The sequence below is a fragment of the Molothrus ater genome, chromosome 20, assembly GCF_012460135.2.
Source record: "Molothrus ater isolate BHLD 08-10-18 breed brown headed cowbird chromosome 20, BPBGC_Mater_1.1, whole genome shotgun sequence".
In the NCBI taxonomy this organism is placed as follows: domain Eukaryota; kingdom Metazoa; phylum Chordata; class Aves; order Passeriformes; family Icteridae; genus Molothrus; species Molothrus ater.
This window is the reverse complement of record NC_050497.2, coordinates 4,646,613-4,666,626: the sequence shown is the minus strand read 5'-3', so window position 1 is coordinate 4,666,626 and position 20,014 is coordinate 4,646,613. Positions and strand designations below refer to the sequence as shown.

Sequence of the window (20,014 nt, the reverse complement as noted above, 5' to 3'; positions counted from 1 at the left end):
TTCCACAATCTTCTCTCCTCCCACAGGATTGCACAGGGAACAGACACTTGTGGCTAAGTTAGCAATGCCACAACTGAAGTTTTGCTAATTGTTGGATGACATCAGACAAACTGGATTGATCTGAAAGGAGAAAAAAGCTGAATATTGAAATGAACTGTGCCAACATTTCTATGGGCATATGCACCACTCATGGGCTCTTTATTCATTGCAGAATGCTTTGGGTTGGAAGAGATTTTAAAAAAACCAAACAGTTCCAACCCCTGCAGAGGGCAGGGACACCTTCACTGTCCCAGGCTGCTCCAAGCTCCATCCAGCCTGGCCTGGGAATTTCCAGTCATGTGGCATCCACAGCCATACTCCTGCAGACACAGAAGCAGGGATGCTGGTGTGAGAAGATGGAGAGGGATCTCCTCTTACCTTCCCCACGCAGGTTTGCTCGGGCTGTGTGATTCTGTTTGGGATGCACACACACTGAAGGGTGGGGAGCTGGCAGGGCCAGCAGGGCTCTGTGGTCACTCAGAGATGACTCTGTGCCCACAGAACCGCTGATGTTTGAGGCACACGCAGCTGCTGAGGTGTCTGCAGCATCGTGCACAGCCCACGGTGGATTAAATGAAATCTGAGAATGCTTCCCTGTGAAATGACTCTGGAATAAGGGACAGAAATCACCAGCTCTTCCAGCACATAAAAAAAGAGAGCCAAGAGTGTGCAAGGGGCTGAATGCTGCTATATAATAAGCTTACAGGATAATTGCCAACTGTACTTGGACTTAATTTTCTCCTGCAGAAGAGTCATAAAAATAAGTTTATTGTTGTCTCTCCGGGGAACTGAGATATTTGGATCAGGTCTTTAAAAAAGACAGTATTTTATCTCCCCCTTGAACAGATCAGCTCTGTTGGTGACCATCTCCTGCACAATTGTGAGTGAGCATCCATAGGAAAATATTTTCTGTGCACAGTGGCAGCCTGTGAGCTGGCACAGAAGTATCTCAGCTCCCTGTCAACGTCTCACAAGTGTTTGTAACACTGAAGGAGGATTTTCACTCACAGTCTGAGGGATTGTGCACTGAAAGAGGAGCAGAACTGATGCAATTCCACAAGGGTGGAGGGAAACAAATAACAGAATGGAAAAGTTGTTGTATTTTAGGTGCAATAAAATTGTCTCGGTGAGGCAGAAAAACATTTTTCCCACAGTAAGGTTTTGTCAAAATGCTTTATTTTGTTAGGTGTAGAGTGTTCCAGGCTGATGAATCGGCTTCAACATATTTTTGATATCCTATCTGCCCTGGCCACCAGTGACTATGGTGAGAGCAAGAGATCTAAGGAACGAGCTGTTTTGACAAAATTTTGTCTAGTGAAAACATTACAAGCTGTTCCAGATTCTTCCAACGTGGAACAAAGCCAGATTCTGCAGGCCTGAAAGCAGCTACCAAAAGGAATCCTCTCCTGGGCAGCTCCAGCCGCAGCTAAAGCTGGAGCTCTCCCAAACGTGAGCGATTTAAGCTTTGTCTGGAGACACAGAGCTGGAGCCCTTACCAATTACAGATGAGTTATCCTCAGGTGCCACGGGGAGAGTGCACAGGGACTGAGGAGTAAAGGATTAGCCAGAGCACACAGAAATATTGAGCAACTCACTACTACCTCCTATTGTGCTTGTGCCAGTGGAAATCCTTCTCAGAACGGCATATTTTATTCAATTTTTAAGAGCTCTCGATTTTTCATTGAGGAAGGGAAGCTGGAGCAGCCTCTGATCCGTAATCAATCAGCCCACCCTCACAGGAAAGCTCCGAGGAAGAGCTCTTGCTCTTTGGTCCTTTATCTTCTCTGAGAACTCCCAGAAATTGTATTTCTGAATGGGATTGAGTGAGGGAAAGGGAAAAGCACAGCCAGGGCAATCCTCAGCTAAATCTCACAGACCTCTGTCCTGTAGTAAATATCCTTAGTAAATATCCTGTAGTAACTAACCTTAGGGACAATATCCCAAACAACATATCTCCAGTCAGAATATTTCAGACTTAAAAAGGGGTATTGAAGCACATTGTGTGGGTAAATAACTGCCTAAGTGTACCAAATTCCTGTAGACTTTAGGGGGCATTACAAAAATCAGGAATTTTTAAACAGGATCTGCTGAAATCTGAAATGAGGCTATCCATAACGTAAGCCATGAATTTGTTCTCCCTGGTAATAAATCACTGGAAATGCACAATGATAAAAGGGGCAATAACAGACACGGCTCATCCAGGGATCTCAAGGCTCTTTGCAGCCATTAGAGTTCTTTAGGATGGTGGAGGAAAAGGCTGGGCTTTGTTTGTTTGTTTGGAATGAATAAATTAATCATTAGTAAAATATTATGCAGTTCGTCAGATATATTATTCACTAGCTATTTGTCAAAATAACAGCTCAGTCATATATCATCAGAACTAAACATTTTTAATGTGTGTATATCTAGTCCTGAGGTGATTTATTCAGGCTTTTGGTGTTCTAGTTATTGACCAGTTAAAGCTCCGTTCCCTAGGGAGGCAGGGATGTGGAAGGTTGGGAGCTCTTGGTGAACTTGGACCATCTCTTTTTGCTGTGGTTTTGTTCAGGGCCTGAAAAAAGCAGAATACTGCATCTGGGTTTCCCTTTGGCACTGCTTCAATAGATGAACCCTAATTCTGATTATCTCTAGCCAATGCTAGGTCTACTTCAGGTAAGAAAATCCACCCCCTTATTCAAAATCAAACTGTGATCTGACTTCTCTGCATTCTTGCAGGACCAGTGTCTGACCCCAACACCAAGGTCCTCATCCTTTCTGAGTTATCTCAACTGTGCAGTGTCTCCCCAGCTCACAGCTGCTGCACAAGAGGCTTTAGGGCTCCCAGCTCACTGCTCCATGTGATAAATCACACAATTTCAGAAATACTGGGGGAGAACAGAGCAGTCTTTTACCAGGTCCCTCCCAGCTCCCTCTCCTGTGCCAGCGAGCTGGACTCCTTCCAGAAGTGCCTGAGCAGAGTGAAGCTACGTGACTGACACTCCCCAGCTCCCCATGTCATTCGTGACCAGCATCCCAGAAGGTTGCAGCTCCTTCCAGGCTTTTATTGGAGTCAAACACTGCAGCCTCTCCCCTGGGTTTTATTAGGGAAGCTGGTGCCAAATCACCCAGCTCCCTCCTACTCGATAAAAAATGTTTATAACCCAGTAAATTCTAACATATCAGCAGCTTGTTATGGAGGGAAAAGGTCACTGGGAGAGAAAGGGGCAAAAAAAAAAGAAAAAGTTACCCTTCCATTGGAAATGCTGGCTGGGTACAGACGAAGGAGTCAGCACCAGGAAAATATCTTTTGATATGATAAAGTCTCATAATAGAAAATGTTGCTGCAATACAGGCCTCGTTTCTTCAGATAAATATTTAATATAGATCACTAAAGATTAATCGAGTACAGAAAAGTGTCTCTCCTATGGTTGGTGTAAAGAAAACATCTTCTCGTTAATTTATTATAGAGCCTGAAATGAGAAAAATCCTATGGAGAGAAATGCAGGGTACGGTTTCCATAGAGAAGCAGAGCACCACACCAGAATTTATTTAGTGTGTGGGCAGAAGACTTCCCAGAGCCAGCTGCAGCGTGGCGTCCGCGTGATAAAAAATCCCAGTGTAGGAAGGAGCCTCCCAGAGACACTGGTTGTGTCTTGCTGCCCTGAACCCTGCACATCCTGAAAGGGTGAGACCTGAGCAGCTCTGGGCATTCAGAGCCTGGGTGCAGACTGTGCAATGGCAGGTGGAACATCCTTCTCAGGAAAGGGCATTCAGTGCCTCTGCAGTGAGGAGGTGGCCCCAGCTCACTGTGAGGAGAGCCTTGTTTTAGCCAGGATTCCTGATAACCATGTCCCTCGATGGCACTGTGGCATTTCACAGTGCTGGGCAGTAAGGAATTCAGGTGTTGCTGTGGGATTCCCATCTCCCACAATGCTGGGAAGAGTTCAGTCAGTTCCTCTGTGATGGGTAAAGGACGGGGTCCCTCTGCTTTCTTCCACTGTCCACAGAAACCATCATCCCAACCCCTTTGCAGCATTGAATAGGACAGCAAGAGAGAATAAATCATAAATAGCAGCAGACACTTTGCAATGAGGTGGTGCCCCCAGCTCACTGTGAGGAGAGCCCCTCATCCTGGAGGCTCTTTGCTTTAGCCAGGATTCCTGATAACCACATCCCTCAGTGGCACTGTGGCATTTCACAGTGCTGGGCAGTAAGGAATTCAGGTGCTGCTGTGGGATTCCCATCTCCCACAATGCTGGGATGTGTCCAGTTATCAATACAGGGTAACTCCAATGTAGGGAAATAATGTGCTCTGACTCCATGATTCAGAAGGCTGAACAATTGCTTTATTAAGCTAGGTTATATTACACTGATACTATATTAAAACTACACTAAAAAGATACTAAAGATAAACCCATGACTGTTTGAGACAGTCACGACACAGCTTTGGCCCAACTGGCCAACTAATCTAAACAACCCTCAGCAGAGTCCAATTAACAAATCACTTTGGGTAAACAATCTCTGTAACACATTCCACATGTGCTAAACAACAAGAGCAGCAAGTGAAGATAAGAACTGTTTTCTCTTCTCTCTTTGTTCAGAGCATGTGAATACCACATCCAGTCAGTTCCTCTGTGGTGGGTAAAGGACAGGGTCCCTCTGCTTTCTTCCCCCATCCACAGAAACCATCATCCCAACCATTTTGCAGCATTAAATAGGACAGCGACAGAGAATAAATCATAAATAGCAGCAGATATGGTACGAGGGGGAAAATAAGAGTCACAGGCAAGGGAGGAGAGATAAAAGATCCAATTTCAGCTGAGACTGAAATGGAACAAAGAGTCAATGAGATGGAGAGATGCATGAGGGTTGTTCCAGCTGGCCGGTTCCACTGTTGTGGAGCCTCTGGCACCACCAGCATCTTGTGATGAACTTGTGAACAAGGGAGTACCTCTTGTTATTAGCTGATGAGGGCAGGAAAATCCAGTAGACCTGTTGGTGCTCAGGAAACAGGGAGCTCCCTCCTGAAATGTGTATTCTGGAGAACAGAAACTACTCTGGAGAGAAGGAGGCTGGAACATTTTTCCGCCTCTCCAAGAAGCCCATCACACCATGCCCAGTTGTTTCTCCAGAGGTAAAACTTTCTTTTTCTCCTTGATCTTTCCATGTAGACGCCTTCCTTTCTTAGGGAACATTTTTGCCAGGCAGCTGGCAAAATGTGAGTCTGCATGAGAGAGGAGAGAGGCTGAGGGGAGGAAGGTTGAATGGCACCAGTCAGACCCTCCGTGCAGGCTGGGAGGTGAGCAGGGGATGGAGCTGGGAGGAGCATGGCAAAACCATGGCTGGAAGGGATGGCTGCTTCCATTTCTGTGCCAAATGCAGCTCCAAGGTGTCTTCTGGCTGAACTCACCGTGAAATCCTAAACCTCAGGGACACTGGGGGTGCTCTCTGCAGTCTGCATCTCTCAAGTCTTGACTGCCCCCAGACCCCAAGGAACAACCAAAATCCTAAATAATAATTTTTTCTGGCTCTATCACAGGCTGTTAGACTCTATACAGGTGGAAATGAACAGCAGCTCTAAGCTGGGACTACCTAGAAGAAACACCAACACATTTTTAATAGCAGTGGAGACTCTTGCAGTCGTTTAACATGAAACTATTCTGTGTGTGGAACATTTATTTGTGGCATATGGCACGGATCTGGCCAGAAGAATTGCAACAGCTAATTATTAACAGTTTCCCCACCCATCCCACCCCCAGGATAACCCATGGCTGACCAGGGGCTCCTGTTTTGTCCCCTGCAAGCACCACGACTGCACTGCAGCTCAGTCCCTGTCACCTTGCTCTCTAACTCTGCCTGTCATTCTCAGCAATCCCTCTGCAGTGAGCCACAGATATAATCTATGGAACACAAATATGATTTTATAATAAGTTTTCTATGCAGCCAGGATAAAATGCCAAACAGAATCAGAAAACAATCAGTCAGTGAAACTCAGCCCTGGTGATGAGTGCGCTGCTGGGCATGGTCCAGTGCCCAGGAAGATTGAGGCTTTAAATACAGGCACCACCTGCCCTTCCAGAGACAGGGAAAAGTGGGGCAAGGAGAGACAGGCAGGGGAGGTGGGAATGCCCAGAGTTGCCTCCTGTTGGGGATAAGTTAAACCAGGAACAGCATCAGAGCTGCACTAAGACACTTTAGTGTCTCCCTGTAGGTGGAGATGGGATTTGGCAGCAGCTGGGCTTTGGCAGGGGCAGTGGAAGGAGCAGGGACAGATCTTGGTGAGATAAACGTGCACTTGTTGTGGAGGCCTCTGGGTGCTGCTCTTGCACAGAGCGGGATAATTCATTCCTCCCACAGTTTTAGGAGCCTCCCTGCCCTCCATTAGGTTTCCAGGTTGGGAGAAGTTTATATCAGGTTCTTTGGCAGGACAAAAGTGGTGTGTAGGACCCTGTGTCTGTCCTGCTCTGCACACTGCTGGGGGGGAGAAAAATGGAAAGGAAGGCTGGGAATTATCAGGAGGGGAAGGAACTCCACCAAAAAGGAGGAGAAAGGAGAAAGCTGGATGCCTTGGTGTGGAGAGAAGTGCTGAAATGCATCCCACTGCTGGAGCATCACTCAGCTACTCTGGGGATTTATCCTAGTCCAGAGAGGGCAGAGCTGTGTGCCAAGGTTAATGACCTAGCCCAGGGCAAGGAAGCATCTGTTCTCCTGCCCCCCTTCCTCTTGGCTCTTGCTCAGGCACTGGGGATTGTGAGGTTTCCAGTCAGCAGGAGAAAAGATCAGGACCTGCTCTCTACCAGACTGCAAAGATAGTGCTTTTTATTTTCTGTTCCTCTGGTATTTGTAAGAGTCGGGGAATTCACATTTGCTTTTTTCCCGTCTCCTTTAAGCACTCCATGCTTGAGTCATATAATTGTATAACTCACAACTTCCATTTAAGAAATAAGAATAGGCTGTCTTTTAGGATTGCGGAGGAAAGCCAGAAAATGCAAGTCTTTAAATCTCAAAACACAGAAGGCAAATAAAAAGCATTGCAGATATTGTTGTTTTGCTCAGTAGATAAATATATACGTATGCATGTGCTTCTAAATTCTGGGGTTCAGTTCATTCTTTGGGAGCAGAGGCTCAGATGTGCAATAGCACATAATCCCCAACTCAGGTGTGTGTGTATCTGGAATTAGAATAGGAACTGATAATTTAACCTTGCCCAATCCTCCCCTCCTGAAACAGCCATGAGGGGAGGTTTTCCATGGAATGCCACAATGGTTTGGGTTGGAAGAGCCCTTAAATATCACCCAGTTCCAATCCTCTGCCACAGGAAGGAACACCTTGGGGTCTCTCCTCAGCTTTTCTGCAGCATCTGACGCCCTCAGACTGAATTTTCATCCTCAGAAGGATCCTGTACTTTAACTCAACACAAACCAAGAAGTCTGCCATGAAAGAGAGCAGCACAGGAGAGAGGGGAAGAACCTCCAGGAGGTCCCACCAAGACTCACCAAAGGATTCCCCCACCACTGCATGAGAGATGACAAGTGCCAGGGGTGTGCATCTGATTCCTCTGACTTTTGGAAGGTCCAATACCCTCCCTGTGGCATGACTCCAGCTCACTCCACTGCTTGCACATGGCTTTCGTGTCCTCTCTAAGGGCTGGGATTTGGGAACCTGTGCAGTGGTGATTTTTAATAGCCATATTTTTGACAGGACGTGAGGAAATGGCCTCAAGTTGCACCAGTGGATGTTTTAGGTATTGGGAATTGTGAAACAGCATTGGAGGGCCTGCTCAGGAAAGTGGTGGAGTTACCATCCCTGGAAGTGTTCAGAAATTGTGGGGATATGGCATTTAAGGCCATGGTTAATGGTGAATGTGGTGCCACCCCATTGCTGGGTGATTGTTGGCGTGCATGGTCTTGGAGGTCTTTACCAAGTTTAATGATTTAGTGGTTCTGGCCCTGTTTCTGTTCTCTGTAGCTGATGTGGGGCTGTGTTTGCACATCATCAGCACCCCGAGTGAGGTGTGGAGGCAGAGATGAACTGAGGCCTGGGCAGGCAGAACACAGCAGCAACTTCAGCCATAACCCCACCATCTACTTTAGTCCTTGCTGGTGAAATACTTTGCCCTGTCTCTACACCTGTGTGGATTTTCTTCATGGTTGGGCTATATTCGGGATCTCTTCCTTGGAAAAGTTGTTCATCTCCTGCTGCTTCAGCTTCTCCATCTACAGTGACACATTTGTTTAAAGGTGCTTTGAGATCCACATATCAAAGTCACAAATAACAGCTAAAGAAAACATGACTCATGATGGGGAAATTGCCAAGCATGTGCCTGAATAACCAAGTGCCTCAGAGCTTCACAAACAGATCCCAGGAAACAAAAGCATTTGCATTCACAAGTCCCTGTTCACTAGCTAGGACAGGACAAAAATAAAGCTTTTTCTTTATGAAGTGTTGCATAAAAAGCATGGTTATCTTTTCATTGCAGGCCACTTTGCAGCATGCAAAGAGATTGCCTTTCTTCATGAGTTTGTGAATTTTTATTTTATTGCAGTCTTTTTATTTCCTCCATCAAAACATGCCTGAGTTTGAAATGGCATGACTAGGAATGAAAATTAAATACATCAAAACTGATTTTTGTAGAAATGAGATTTTGGAGCAACCAGGGAATATTCAAGGCTTTCTCACAGCTTGTGTTCAGTTTTTTTGCTAAAGAGGGATGTAGTCTGAGGAAATGGGTCACCTTTTTCCTAGAGAAAATTTCTTCAGTTTTACTGTAATTCTGAAATGTCATAGGCTTTTGGGGACTTTTTTTTTTCTTTTTTAATCTTGAGCAAAGCACAAATGCCTCTGATTATGTATGACTCGAATTTTGCTGCAGCTATACTCTGCAGCCTAATTTTTTTTTAGCCCTTAACCTCTTATGCTATTTGCTAGTAATTTCAAACCCAGCCACCATCTGAATCCTATACTGAGAGGGGACATCCTCTGCATACAGCCACTGTGGATATTCCTGCTTGAATATTGAAAAGCAGCCCTTGGCCAGTGGCCTGAGAGGAACAGCACAGCTTGGAAACCAAAGGGATGTGGAAGCCCAGCTCTGAGGGTGAAGGCACAGAACTGAGGGACCATGAGGAGGAACCACTGTTTTCTCCTAAACCAACTCAGAGAAAATAATGTCCCACCACTACGAAAATTAAGTGGCAAGGATCAAAGCGGGAGGGAAGCGTGGATTTGTTTTACTATTTTAACACAGTTTTTGTTCACTTGCTCTCTCTGGAAGTACATAGCAGTACCAGAAGCTTCCTGCAAGGCCCCTTGCAATGGCTGAGATGATGGAGGGTATGAGGATATGAGATATGAGGGTATGAGGACATGGGGGTATGAGGATATGAGGGTATGAGGATATGGGGGTATGAGGAGTATGAGGATATGAGGATATGGGATAATCCCATCCCCTGTGCCATTCTGAGCCTGGTGGCCATCTGTTGGATCTTTGTGAGCAGGCAGTGCTTAGTCTGCCTGTCCTGTTGCCAGTTCTCTTCCCTGCAGATCCCCTTTGTGCAGCCTGGAGCACACCTTTCCATCTGAAGGGTGGCAGGGCAGGGGCTGGGCCCTCCTCACTGCCCTTCATCTGCACAAAACCCCCCTCAGCTGCCCTGCAGCGAAGGATCCCTGGTGGGAACAGGTGACTTTGCCAACTGGTGGCCTTTAGGCATCCCAGCCACCCACCAGCTCCTGCCTGGAGTGCTCAGTGGTGTCTCCATCAGATGAGGATGACTCAGGGCCCAGGGGTGGGCGACAGGGGACACTTTCCCAGCACTGCCTGCTCTGCCCACAAGCCTGGCAGCTGTGCCCAGGTGGCTCTGCCAGGAGGGCTCAGCTGGGTAGAGGAGGCAGGAGCAGCTTTGTATTTAAACATCATCTTCTGTTCTATTCTTCCCCCTCTCCTAAATCAGTGACTTTGAGCCTTTGCCAAGTGAGCAGCACAACTGACCGGAGGAGGGGTGATAGCTCCATTTTCTAACAACAGCTCGAGTTTTGAAACATAGCTGCATGCTGTGTTGGAGAAAATTTGATGCTTTTTCTTGAGAAAAAGGGCAATCAAGGCTAAATTTCTGATATTACTTTCCCAGTATTGACAAATGCTGTGCTCAAGCTGCAGGCAGTGCAGCAGCCTGGTACCCTCACCTGCAACGTGAGGAATTAAGGTTCAAGGGGACATTTCTCAGGTTTTTCATCTGAGCAAACTGTGAATTATGATAAGCACAGAGCAAACTTTGGGGCTGTGGTGTCACAGGCTGAGGTTATCAGCTTGCTACAGCTAAAATTAGGAAAAAAGCCTGTGCTCCACACACACCTCTATCTTCAGGAAATTAAGCAAGTGCAATTTAATGAAATTATTTGTTCCAAACTGTGTTCTTGTTGCAGCCTTTGATTGGTGCTGTTGTGCTCCTAGGAGCACTGGCAGGCTCTGAACCCACATTTGGTGAATTTTGGGGCAGGCACCACTTGCTGACAGGGTCCATGGGGTCACAAGGACTTCACATGGGCCAGTCACCCCTGGGTGATTTATCTGCTTCATAAATTAAACTCTCCCTGCCTGTCTTCCATTGCAAACTTGGTTACAAAGGATTTAAATATTCTCATGTACTACTTAGCCACAAGAGGAGGGACTTCATTGAGGGTGTAATCCTTTAATCTACTAGAGTCCCAATAAACACATCAATGTGAAAAGGGCTAGTTTGTCAGGTGGTTTTTGTGGATCTATTGCTTGTTTTGGGGGTTGGGAGTTTATGGTTGGGTTATTTTTGTGTGTTGTGTTAGTTTTTTTGGCTTTTCTTTGTTTTGTTGGTGTAATTTGTAGTTTTTTCTTGTTTCCCCCCTGCCCCCCCAACCCAATTGGTACAGCACAAGACCGCATGGTTTGGGACATTTTTTCTGTCTGTGCCACATGCTCCTATACAATCTTATTTGTCTCAGCATCCTGTGTCTTGGCTTCCCTTCCAACCTGTTGTTGGCTGATCTCTGCCCTCATCCCCCTGGATTTGTGTGCAAAGAAGGGAATTGAAAGAAGTGTGAAGAGAACCTACAATCATGGCAGCTGTCCCAGCTTTCCTCAATAATACCTCAAATTCCTTGAATGACTCAGATGTTTCCATCCATTGCTTCAAAAGTGCTGTTCTTTGAAAGCTTCTTCTTGACAGCTCCTTGACATTCCAGGATCAGCTTGATTGTGAATTCTGGGTCAAACTTCTAGAGACAGAAATCCAGGAGACCCTGCTATGAAAAACAATATTTGTGTCATTGTTTTGGCAAGCAGAGAACTCAAAATGCCTGATTCACAGGTGAGTTTCTCTAGGCTATGTCAGGTATTTTAGTGGGAGAACTGCTCCTGCTGCTTGTCCCGTGATTTTTATTCTAATTCACGGTGAAGGACTGGGTGTCCCTGTGCTGTCCATCTCAGAGCACAGCACCCTGCAGCCTGTTGGAACAGCTTCCCCAGCAGCTTGATAAACCATGTGTGGTCTGGGTGAGCTTTCAGGGAGCAAACAGCTCCAGAGCAGAACGTTTGCTGTTATTAATAACGATTGTTAAGCTGTGGTGGTGCGAACAGTGCTGGGAGCTGTTGGAGAGATGTCACTGCTGCTTCCAGCAGCTCCCATCAAGCCCATGGGAACTGCAGGGGCTCAGAGGGGCTGTCAGCCCAGTGTGGAACAGCTGAGATGGTGTCAGCACTCATGGTGTTGGTGTTCAGGAACACATAATCATGGAATGATTGTATGCAGTGCCTTTATTGAGAGCTCTGGGTGTCAGGGGACACAAACCCAAATCTGACCCACCATGGTTGAACATGTTTTATATTCTATCCTTATATAACTTACATATTAATTATTAAACTTACATTCTTCTATTGTGTACATTGATTTCACCCAAGCATGGATTTCTCATGATCCCCCTCAAATCTTTAACATAGTTTCTCATGATTCTTCTCATGACTAAACAATAATTAGATCTAATTACTAAATAATCGTCACATCTAACAATCATATCATTTATCATATACTGATTACACAGGTGCAGTTTCACATGATCTAGCAAACACAAGGCCTAACATCTCCCAAGCCTAACCTTCTTTCTAACTCTCTGAATTTTCCATGATTTTAAATTTTTTTACTATCAATGAGAACCCCCACCAGCACATCTGTGGGGTGGCTGAGGCTGATGGAGGCTGATTTTGGGAAGGGTCTGTGCAGTGCTCGAGGTGTGGGGTTTTTGGAAGGAAACCTGCACAAATAACCACAAATAACAGGGAGAGCTGGGGGATGAATGTCCACGAGCTGCTTGCACTGGAACTGGTGGGTGAGGTGGAAGGAACTGGAAGGAACTGGAACTGGTGGGCATTGCAGCAGCTGGATCTGGTGGGCTTTGGGAGCAGATCCACTGAGCTGTGTTGAAGGAGTTCAGAAGTTACTGTGTGTTAGTGAGGATGCAGAAATCCATGGCCTGGAGGTGATCCCAAGCAGCTGGAAGGGTAGAAACCTACTCCACCATGTTTTCATGTGTTTGGATTTGAAGTCAGGATTAAGAATTACAGCCACATCCTGGCCATGATCACATTTAATAATAAACAAATTTAATAATGATCAAATTTAATGACCTATCTTTTAACTTGTTCTTGCCTATGCTGAATCACTCTGCTTTGAGTCTCTAATCATTAATTTATTTCAGTTTTTTTCTAAACAAATCAATCTTTTGGGCACCCAACAATTCCATATTGCTTCCTAAGAGACCCAAATGCAGTCCTATCCTAAGAGCAAGCACAACATTTGCAATCATGTTTGTATGACTGGATTTTAATTCAGTGCTGGCACAACCTGTTTACCAAGGGCTTTCAAGGTCACATGAAATTCCTCTAACTTTGAAGTAATTTTATTTCATTTTGATTCTTGCAACTGTCATATTGTTCTGGACCCCATTTTTACCTCCCACATCCCCTCTCTCCAAAAAAAAAACCTCAGAGCTTTCAACTCTGTAACAATTTACTATCTTTAAGAAAATGATTAGAGAGATGAAAACAAAACTCTGGAGCAGGCTGAACTGCTTGCCAAAAAAAGGGGGAATATTTGAGGTTTCAGACCCCTCAGCCAACACCAAGCACGTGGCCAAAGGACAGACCAAGGGGAGAAGCAACAGGAAATTCTTCCTTTGTCCTGTGGAGCCAGGTGGAGGAGGAAGCAGTCCCACAGCATTGCTTAATTTCTGCCATAGGACTCTGCTGAATGATTCAAACTCTGATTGTCCTCCCCTTGGTTCAGTCCCACCCAGGTAAATGCCCTTAGAGCAATAAAGCTGCTGCAGGCAGCACAGCATTTATCAATAGATCAATAGTCAATTTATTTATCTCATTCACCTGCCAGCTGTCATAAGTGAGCCTGTCTACTTGCCTGGTTGTTATGCAAAATGCTGTTGGACTTTCAGCTTAAGTGATTTCTTTTTCATACTTCTCTGGAATTAAATTTTTAGGGTTTTTTTTTTTTGTTGTTGTTGTTTTTTTTCTCTATTTCATGGCAGAGTTTCAGCCTCTGTCTAATTTGGATCTAGTTTAAATCTACAGACTGGAGGTTTTTTAAATAGATTAGGGGGGATGAGTGCCAAACCCTCACAGGAAACTAATTCTTGCAGGTCCTTTGAAAAGCTCAGCTTTGAAGAGTGACTTCTTCATGCTGGCCTAGATAGGGAAGAGGCCAAGCTGCAGAGGGAAGTGCTGAAGGAATTTTGCACTGCTCAGCCTGGGGCTGTCTGGCATTTTGAGGGCACAGACTGGAAATGAAATATCACTGACCCCACCATAATCCCAGATACCCCGCACAGGCTCCTCTAAAGCCTGATCTGGCAGAACAAGATAAGCATTATGGTGCTGTTGTCATGCTCAGGCCCTGTCCCTTGGCTTTGTTTGCAGCATCCAGGGCTCACAGGGACCTGGAAGAGCCATCATCCTGAGGACTGGAGATAATCAGGTCTCTGTGCAGCCAGGGGCTGGGACAACTGGGCTGGAAAAAGGAAAGGCAGAGCAAAACAAAAGCCCCAAACCAAGAGCTCTGTTGTAGGAGTATCTGGAAGGGTTCTGGAAGATTTAGAGCTAACACAGCACTTGTTTCTTACCCAGACAAGGCTTAAATCTGTCTGGTTTGGTTCACACTCATTCTGACAGCTACTAATATTTGTCTGCAGCACACACAGACATGTCCAAAAATGTCTCTCTTAATGATGGTGAAGTGCTTGAAAGAAAACAGGGGCAGAGACACCAAAATCCCAGGGAACATCTCTCTGACATCAGGGAGTCCTGGTGACATCACAGTCAATTATGTGGGCAATATGCCAAGGGGAGGGCATGAAATAATGTTTGTGTCCTGCTGTTAGTGCAGAGCGTGCTGCCTTCAGGAAGGCCCATCACCTTTGGGAGCAGTGGGTGACTTTCAAGACAAATTTTATTAAAAAAGCAAAGAGCCATGGAGCAGAATGGAGCTGCTGCCTTGTCCTTGCCCAGTTCCCAGGGAGGGCTGGGGCTGCTCCTGTTTGAGTGTGCACTTGGTGGGATAATCTGAAGGATGCACATCCAGCACCTGGAGGGGCTGGGCTCTTCTGCTTAGATTTGTTCAGTGCCTCTGCTATTTTTTTTTTCCTTTTTAAAACTGTCCTGATCATTTAACACATTTAACTCCTTTTTTTTTCTTCTTTTGTTTCAAGCACCAGCCCCCAAGGTCTGTGCTGAATATTTGTTTCCTCACTTACATGCTTTGGTTGTCTTGGCCATGTGGAGCTGGAATTTAATCTGCTCTGATGTCCCCTCTCCCTCAGACTTCCCTCCCTGGGTAGAGATGCTCCTGCCCTTGGATCCTGCTGTCCTTTCTGATGATGGGGGTGCATGATGTACCTATTCCAGCCTCTTGACTTTTCCTCCCTCTTCTGTAGTTTTTTCCCTGTTTTTCTGTTTCCCTTGAGGGTCATAGTGCTAATGAGCACTGAGACATTCCTAGTGGCTCCTTCTGCCCCTGACGTGCTGGCCTTGATGGAAGCTCATTAATGCAGCTTGAAGGGGCAGTGTTTTCTCATCCTCAGCCCTATTCAAATAAAGTGTGTCCCTCAATCTGTGCATGTGTCTCCTTGAGGCAGTACTGCACCCCTCATCCCTCTTCCCTCTCACCCCCCTTCCCCTTTCAGCATCTCCTGCCCCTTTCAGCCCTTACAGAAGCTCCTCTGTGTTTCTCTCGAGGGCCTGGAGAGCATTTCCTGGCACAGCCCAAACTCCCTTGGGCTCTCAGCCCTGTGGAGACAGAGCCCAAACAAGTGCCTCACCCCACTACGCAGACCTTGGGTCAGAGTTTCTCTTATCCCATCTCCCTCAGGGATACCGACCCTTCTCCTCCTTGCTGAGAGGTTTCTCCTCTTTCCAAAGCCATTCAAAGCTCCCCTGCTGGCAGAAATTCAGGTCTTTGCTTGGGATTTCCCCTGAGGGTCAGAAGACTCTGTACTGATCCCAGCTATACCAATCCCAGCTGTACCATGGTGTGCCCCCTAATCCCAGTCCAGTCTTTGCAACTTCTTCACCTGGAAAACAAGTGATGCACAGGGCAATATTTCTCTTTTTAAAATGCCTCAGGGGCTGTAGAGGCCTCAGCTCTGTGTCCCAGGTGGTGCCGCTGGTGGCTCAGAGAGGAGTGAAAGGCAGCCCAGGATGGTTCTGTGAGGAAAGGTTTCAGCACCTTTTCCACACATTATCCACAAATGCAAGGCCTTGGTAAATCCTCCCAAGAGCCACAGGTGGAAGGAACCAGTGGTGACAAACAGACAAGAGTATTGCTTACCTAACCCAGCACTCAGAATTCATTTTGGTTGATTTTCTGCTTCTGCAGAAAATGCAATTAAATCTAGAGTTGAAAGCTAATAGAAAACCTGTTCTTGGAGGTGTTTCTTCAGAGACTTCAGGAGTTTCAGGCTGGAACATTCCCTAAGGCCAGATCTATGCTGTTCCCTGCAAATATAATTTTTTTTTATGACCTCAATAATTCTAAATTATTTCAGTAGCCATATCTATTAATGTTAAGTCTATTTTCCAAAACTGTACCATAATCTTGGCCTCAGGTGCATCTTGCAGCAGAGGCTTCTGTAGGTTGCATGGAAGATTGCTGGAATTAGAAGTTTGCTTTCCATGTAAAATATTGGAATTCAGTGAGCCAAGTTTAAAATGTATTTTTTGGACATTAAAAAGGAAGCTTAACAAGGCCATATCATTTGTTTGACTACTGAAGTTGGAGCAGATGACCCTACTGGTGTTCCCTTCCTTTGTTTCCAATCCCAATGAATCAACAGCACACAAAGAAATAAAACAGCCAAATGCTATGTAAAACCTATAAAAAAAGCTTGAAAAATGCCACTAAGTAAATTCAAATAATGCATAACTTAGAGGGAATTGCAACTGGTTCATGGATATTCTATGAGCAGAAGATAAACATCTAACTTAGTTGCATAAATTATTCATCATAACATATTTGCTCAGCTTTTCTTGTCAGCTGGGAAAGCCACACATCCAAGCACAGGGAGAGCAGAGCAGAACTGGGCTTTCACCTGCTGATGTGCCCTGGGAGCAGGGAGCCCTGGGGAGGGATGGCATCAATAACAGTTGGGTGGAAAAGGCTCCTTCAGTGTCATGCTTTAGAGGTGGATTCTGCTCAGGGTTCTTCTACTGCAAGAATGGGGCTGCGATTGTCCCTTGGCAGCAGGAAAGGCTGGAGATGTGACAGTGATTCCCTTTAAACTCCTGCTTTTGTCTCCTGCCAGAGGTGTCAAAGGGTGATGTTGGACCTGATGTAAGAAATGACCCCACTTTTCCTTTGGACACATTGTTTATCCAAATGTCATTCTCCTTTCCTGCCTTCATTGCCCATCACTCCCCAGTCTGCCCTGAATGGAGGCACTCCCAGGCTCTGGGTGCTGATATACCATGGAATCCTGGAGTGCTTTGAGTCAGAAGGGACCTTAAAGCTCATCCCATTCCACCCCCTGCCATGGCAGGGACACCTTCCACTGTCCCAGGCTGCTCCAAGCCCTGTCCATGGACACTTCCAGGGATCCAGGGGCAGCCACAGCTTCCCTGAAGGAGAACAGGGATCAATACCTGACCAGCTGCACATGTCAACTCTTTGTTGCTAAATTATCTATTGCAAGCAGCAAAACCAAACTCTCTGAACTCTATTGGGAACATGGAACATTCCCTCAGCCCTGTCTGAAAACGTGCTGGCTCTGGGGTGCTCTGGTCCCTCCTGACTTTATGGATACTGCAGGGAGCAGGAATCTGAATGTGTGCTTGAGTTTTACAGGAAGCAATGATTGTCTCTTTGGAGAGGAAGCACAGGTGGCATTCTTCCCATGCTTGCTAGTTGTGATCTTTCTGATGGAACACGGGTGTGTCTATTTATTTATTATAAAACTTGCCTGTCTTTGAGCATCCAGCTCTGCCTCTTCCCATCAAGTGCAACTGCTGAAGGGGCCATTCCTTCCTCAAAGGGGATTTCAAGGTCTGGGATTAGAACTCTAATCTGGGATGATTGGTGGTGTCAGAGAGAAACTTTGTCTTTCCTTTAAAGTTTTATCTATCATTAAAATCAACTTCTACACAATTCTGGGACAGCAGAGAACACCCTCTGCTCCATGAAGGGAATGCATTGGTGATGTATTTGTTATCTGCAGACAACCTGTGAGCAAATGATCTGTTTCATCACTCCTTGTGTTAAGAACTCGTTGTATGAAGGGGGTTTTTGCCTTTTGACTGAGGTTTTTCTAGGAAGGATGGATGTTTCTTCAGATTGCAAGGTTTGGCACTAATGACTCTTGTAATGTAGTAGGAGGTGTGTTTTGTTTTGGCATTTTCACTTGGCTTGTGAAAGCAAAGAACTACAGAGGGAGCATTAGCTCAGGTGTAAGGAGATATTTTGATGTAAATATCTGGCACTTTGCTATTTTGATGAATGTAACTGCTGTCAGGCAGCGTGGAGTGTTGTGAAGGGGCACAATCAAAATAAATACCTGCATAATTACATTAAGTCAAATAACCCAACACACGCAGAGTGGACTGAGTATAGAATCAACTTGGGCAGAAAACATCTGGTTTGTGCTCCTGGCTTTGCAGCTGAGTCTCTGAATGTGCCTGTGTGTCAGGGTCTCTGCCAGCCAGGTGGGGTTGGTGTGCTGGGAGGACACTCCCTGATGGGAAGTGCTGCCTCAGGGCCAGGGGTTGTCGTTCCTGCTTTGGACTGGGTGTTATGGATTACTCCAAACTAGCCACAGTGACAGATTTTAACCCAGGATCCTGCTGGGAGTGCCAAGTCTGCCTGAGAAGGTTTCCAGTTAGTCTTTGCTGGGTTACAGTGTGAGCTGGCTGCCTGCAGAGGGGACCCTGGCCCAGTTCATGCCTCAGAATCATACCTGTGCCATCTGGTCACCCAATCCTCAAATCCAACCCCAAATCCTTAATTCTGACCAGTGGTACCTTAACTTCTTATTGTTTTTACTGGGGCTGGCCTTCTTCTGAAGTGACTTCATTCTCTTGGAAGAGTCTCCTTGGGCCTCATCTTCATTCCACTTGTTTCTGCTGAATTCAGCTCATTCCTTGTTAGCAGCACTAATTTTCTCAAAGTTTACTCTTTGAGTAAATTTCTTTCTGCTTTAGCTGCTACTGCTGAGCCACACTAATGCAAAACAAGATTATTCCCAGAGAACACTGTTATTAAATTTCTTCTGTAACGCTGGGATAAAGTTAAATTTTTTTTCCATAGAGGTTGGTATGGGGCTGTGCTTTGGATTTTGCTGGGAACAGTGCTGATAGCACAGGTGTGCTGCTGAGCAGAGTTTACACAGGTCAGGGCTCTGCTGCCTCTCATCCCACCCCACCGGGGATGAGGTTGGGATGCACAAGGAACTGTGAGGGGACAAAGCCTGGACAGCTGACCCCAGCTGACCCCAGGGATATCCCACACCACAGGACATCCTGCTCAGCTTGTAGGGCTGAGGAAGGAGGAGGAAAGGGGCATGTGCAGTGTGAGTTAGTTTATCTTCCCCAGTCACTCTGATTGAGCCCTGGAGATGGCTGAACTCCAGACTGGGATGGGCAATGGGGAATGAACTCCTTGATTGGCTTTGATTACCTGTGCAGCTTTTGCTTTATCTGCTGAACCGTTTATCTCAAGTCATGAGTTCTCTCACTTTCACCCTGCTGACTCTCCTCCTCTCTAGGAGGAGTGAGTGGCTCTGTGGGGCTGAGCTGCCAGCTGGGATTAAACCACAACACCTACAATTTAAATAAAATATTTGTTTAAACCCAAGTTACAGGAATGGGTGGATTAAAAGTGACAGAGGAGCCTGTGAGCTGATGATCTGGGAGATAGCTGAAGATAGAGCAGGTGCATTGTAGGAGAATGGGTATAAATAATATCCTCTCCTTTAAGGAAGGCTTTGCTCAATATTTTTTGAAAGACATTAATAGGTTTCTCATTTTTCAGGTGCTCAGCTGGTGATGTTTCAGAGGCCTGATTTTTAGATTGCAGGTGTGCAAGCTTTTCTCTAGGCATTTCCCTCTGTGTTGTTTTAAAATGGATACCTGCAATAAAGAACTGCTTTTGCAAACATTAACTTTATTTTTTCCCAGTTGCTCTCAGTTTAAAAGCATGGATTTGAGAATCACTTTAGGTTTTTTTTCCTAAAACATGAACAAAACCTCCACTTTCATCCTGGACTCTGCTTGTATCTGAATCCATCCTTTTACATTGTTTATCTCAAAAATTGTTTTCCAAAATTCTCTTTTGCCATACTTACGGTGCTGAAAGATGAAGATGTTTGGAGAAAATGTATTTTCTTCAGCTTTGCTTTGCAAAAGCGTGCTAGGAAGGCTTGTGGGCATTAGAGATTTGGCAATGATCAGTTTGGGCTAGATCTGTGGTTGAGACCA

General features: G+C 45.7%; 1 protein-coding gene across 1 annotated transcript in view; it reads left to right on the top strand.

Moving 5' to 3' along the window:
* Positions 1-20,014, top strand: part of BRINP1 (BMP/retinoic acid inducible neural specific 1) — a 92,986-nt gene that overhangs the window by 42,633 nt on the left and 30,339 nt on the right. The window lies entirely within an intron of this gene.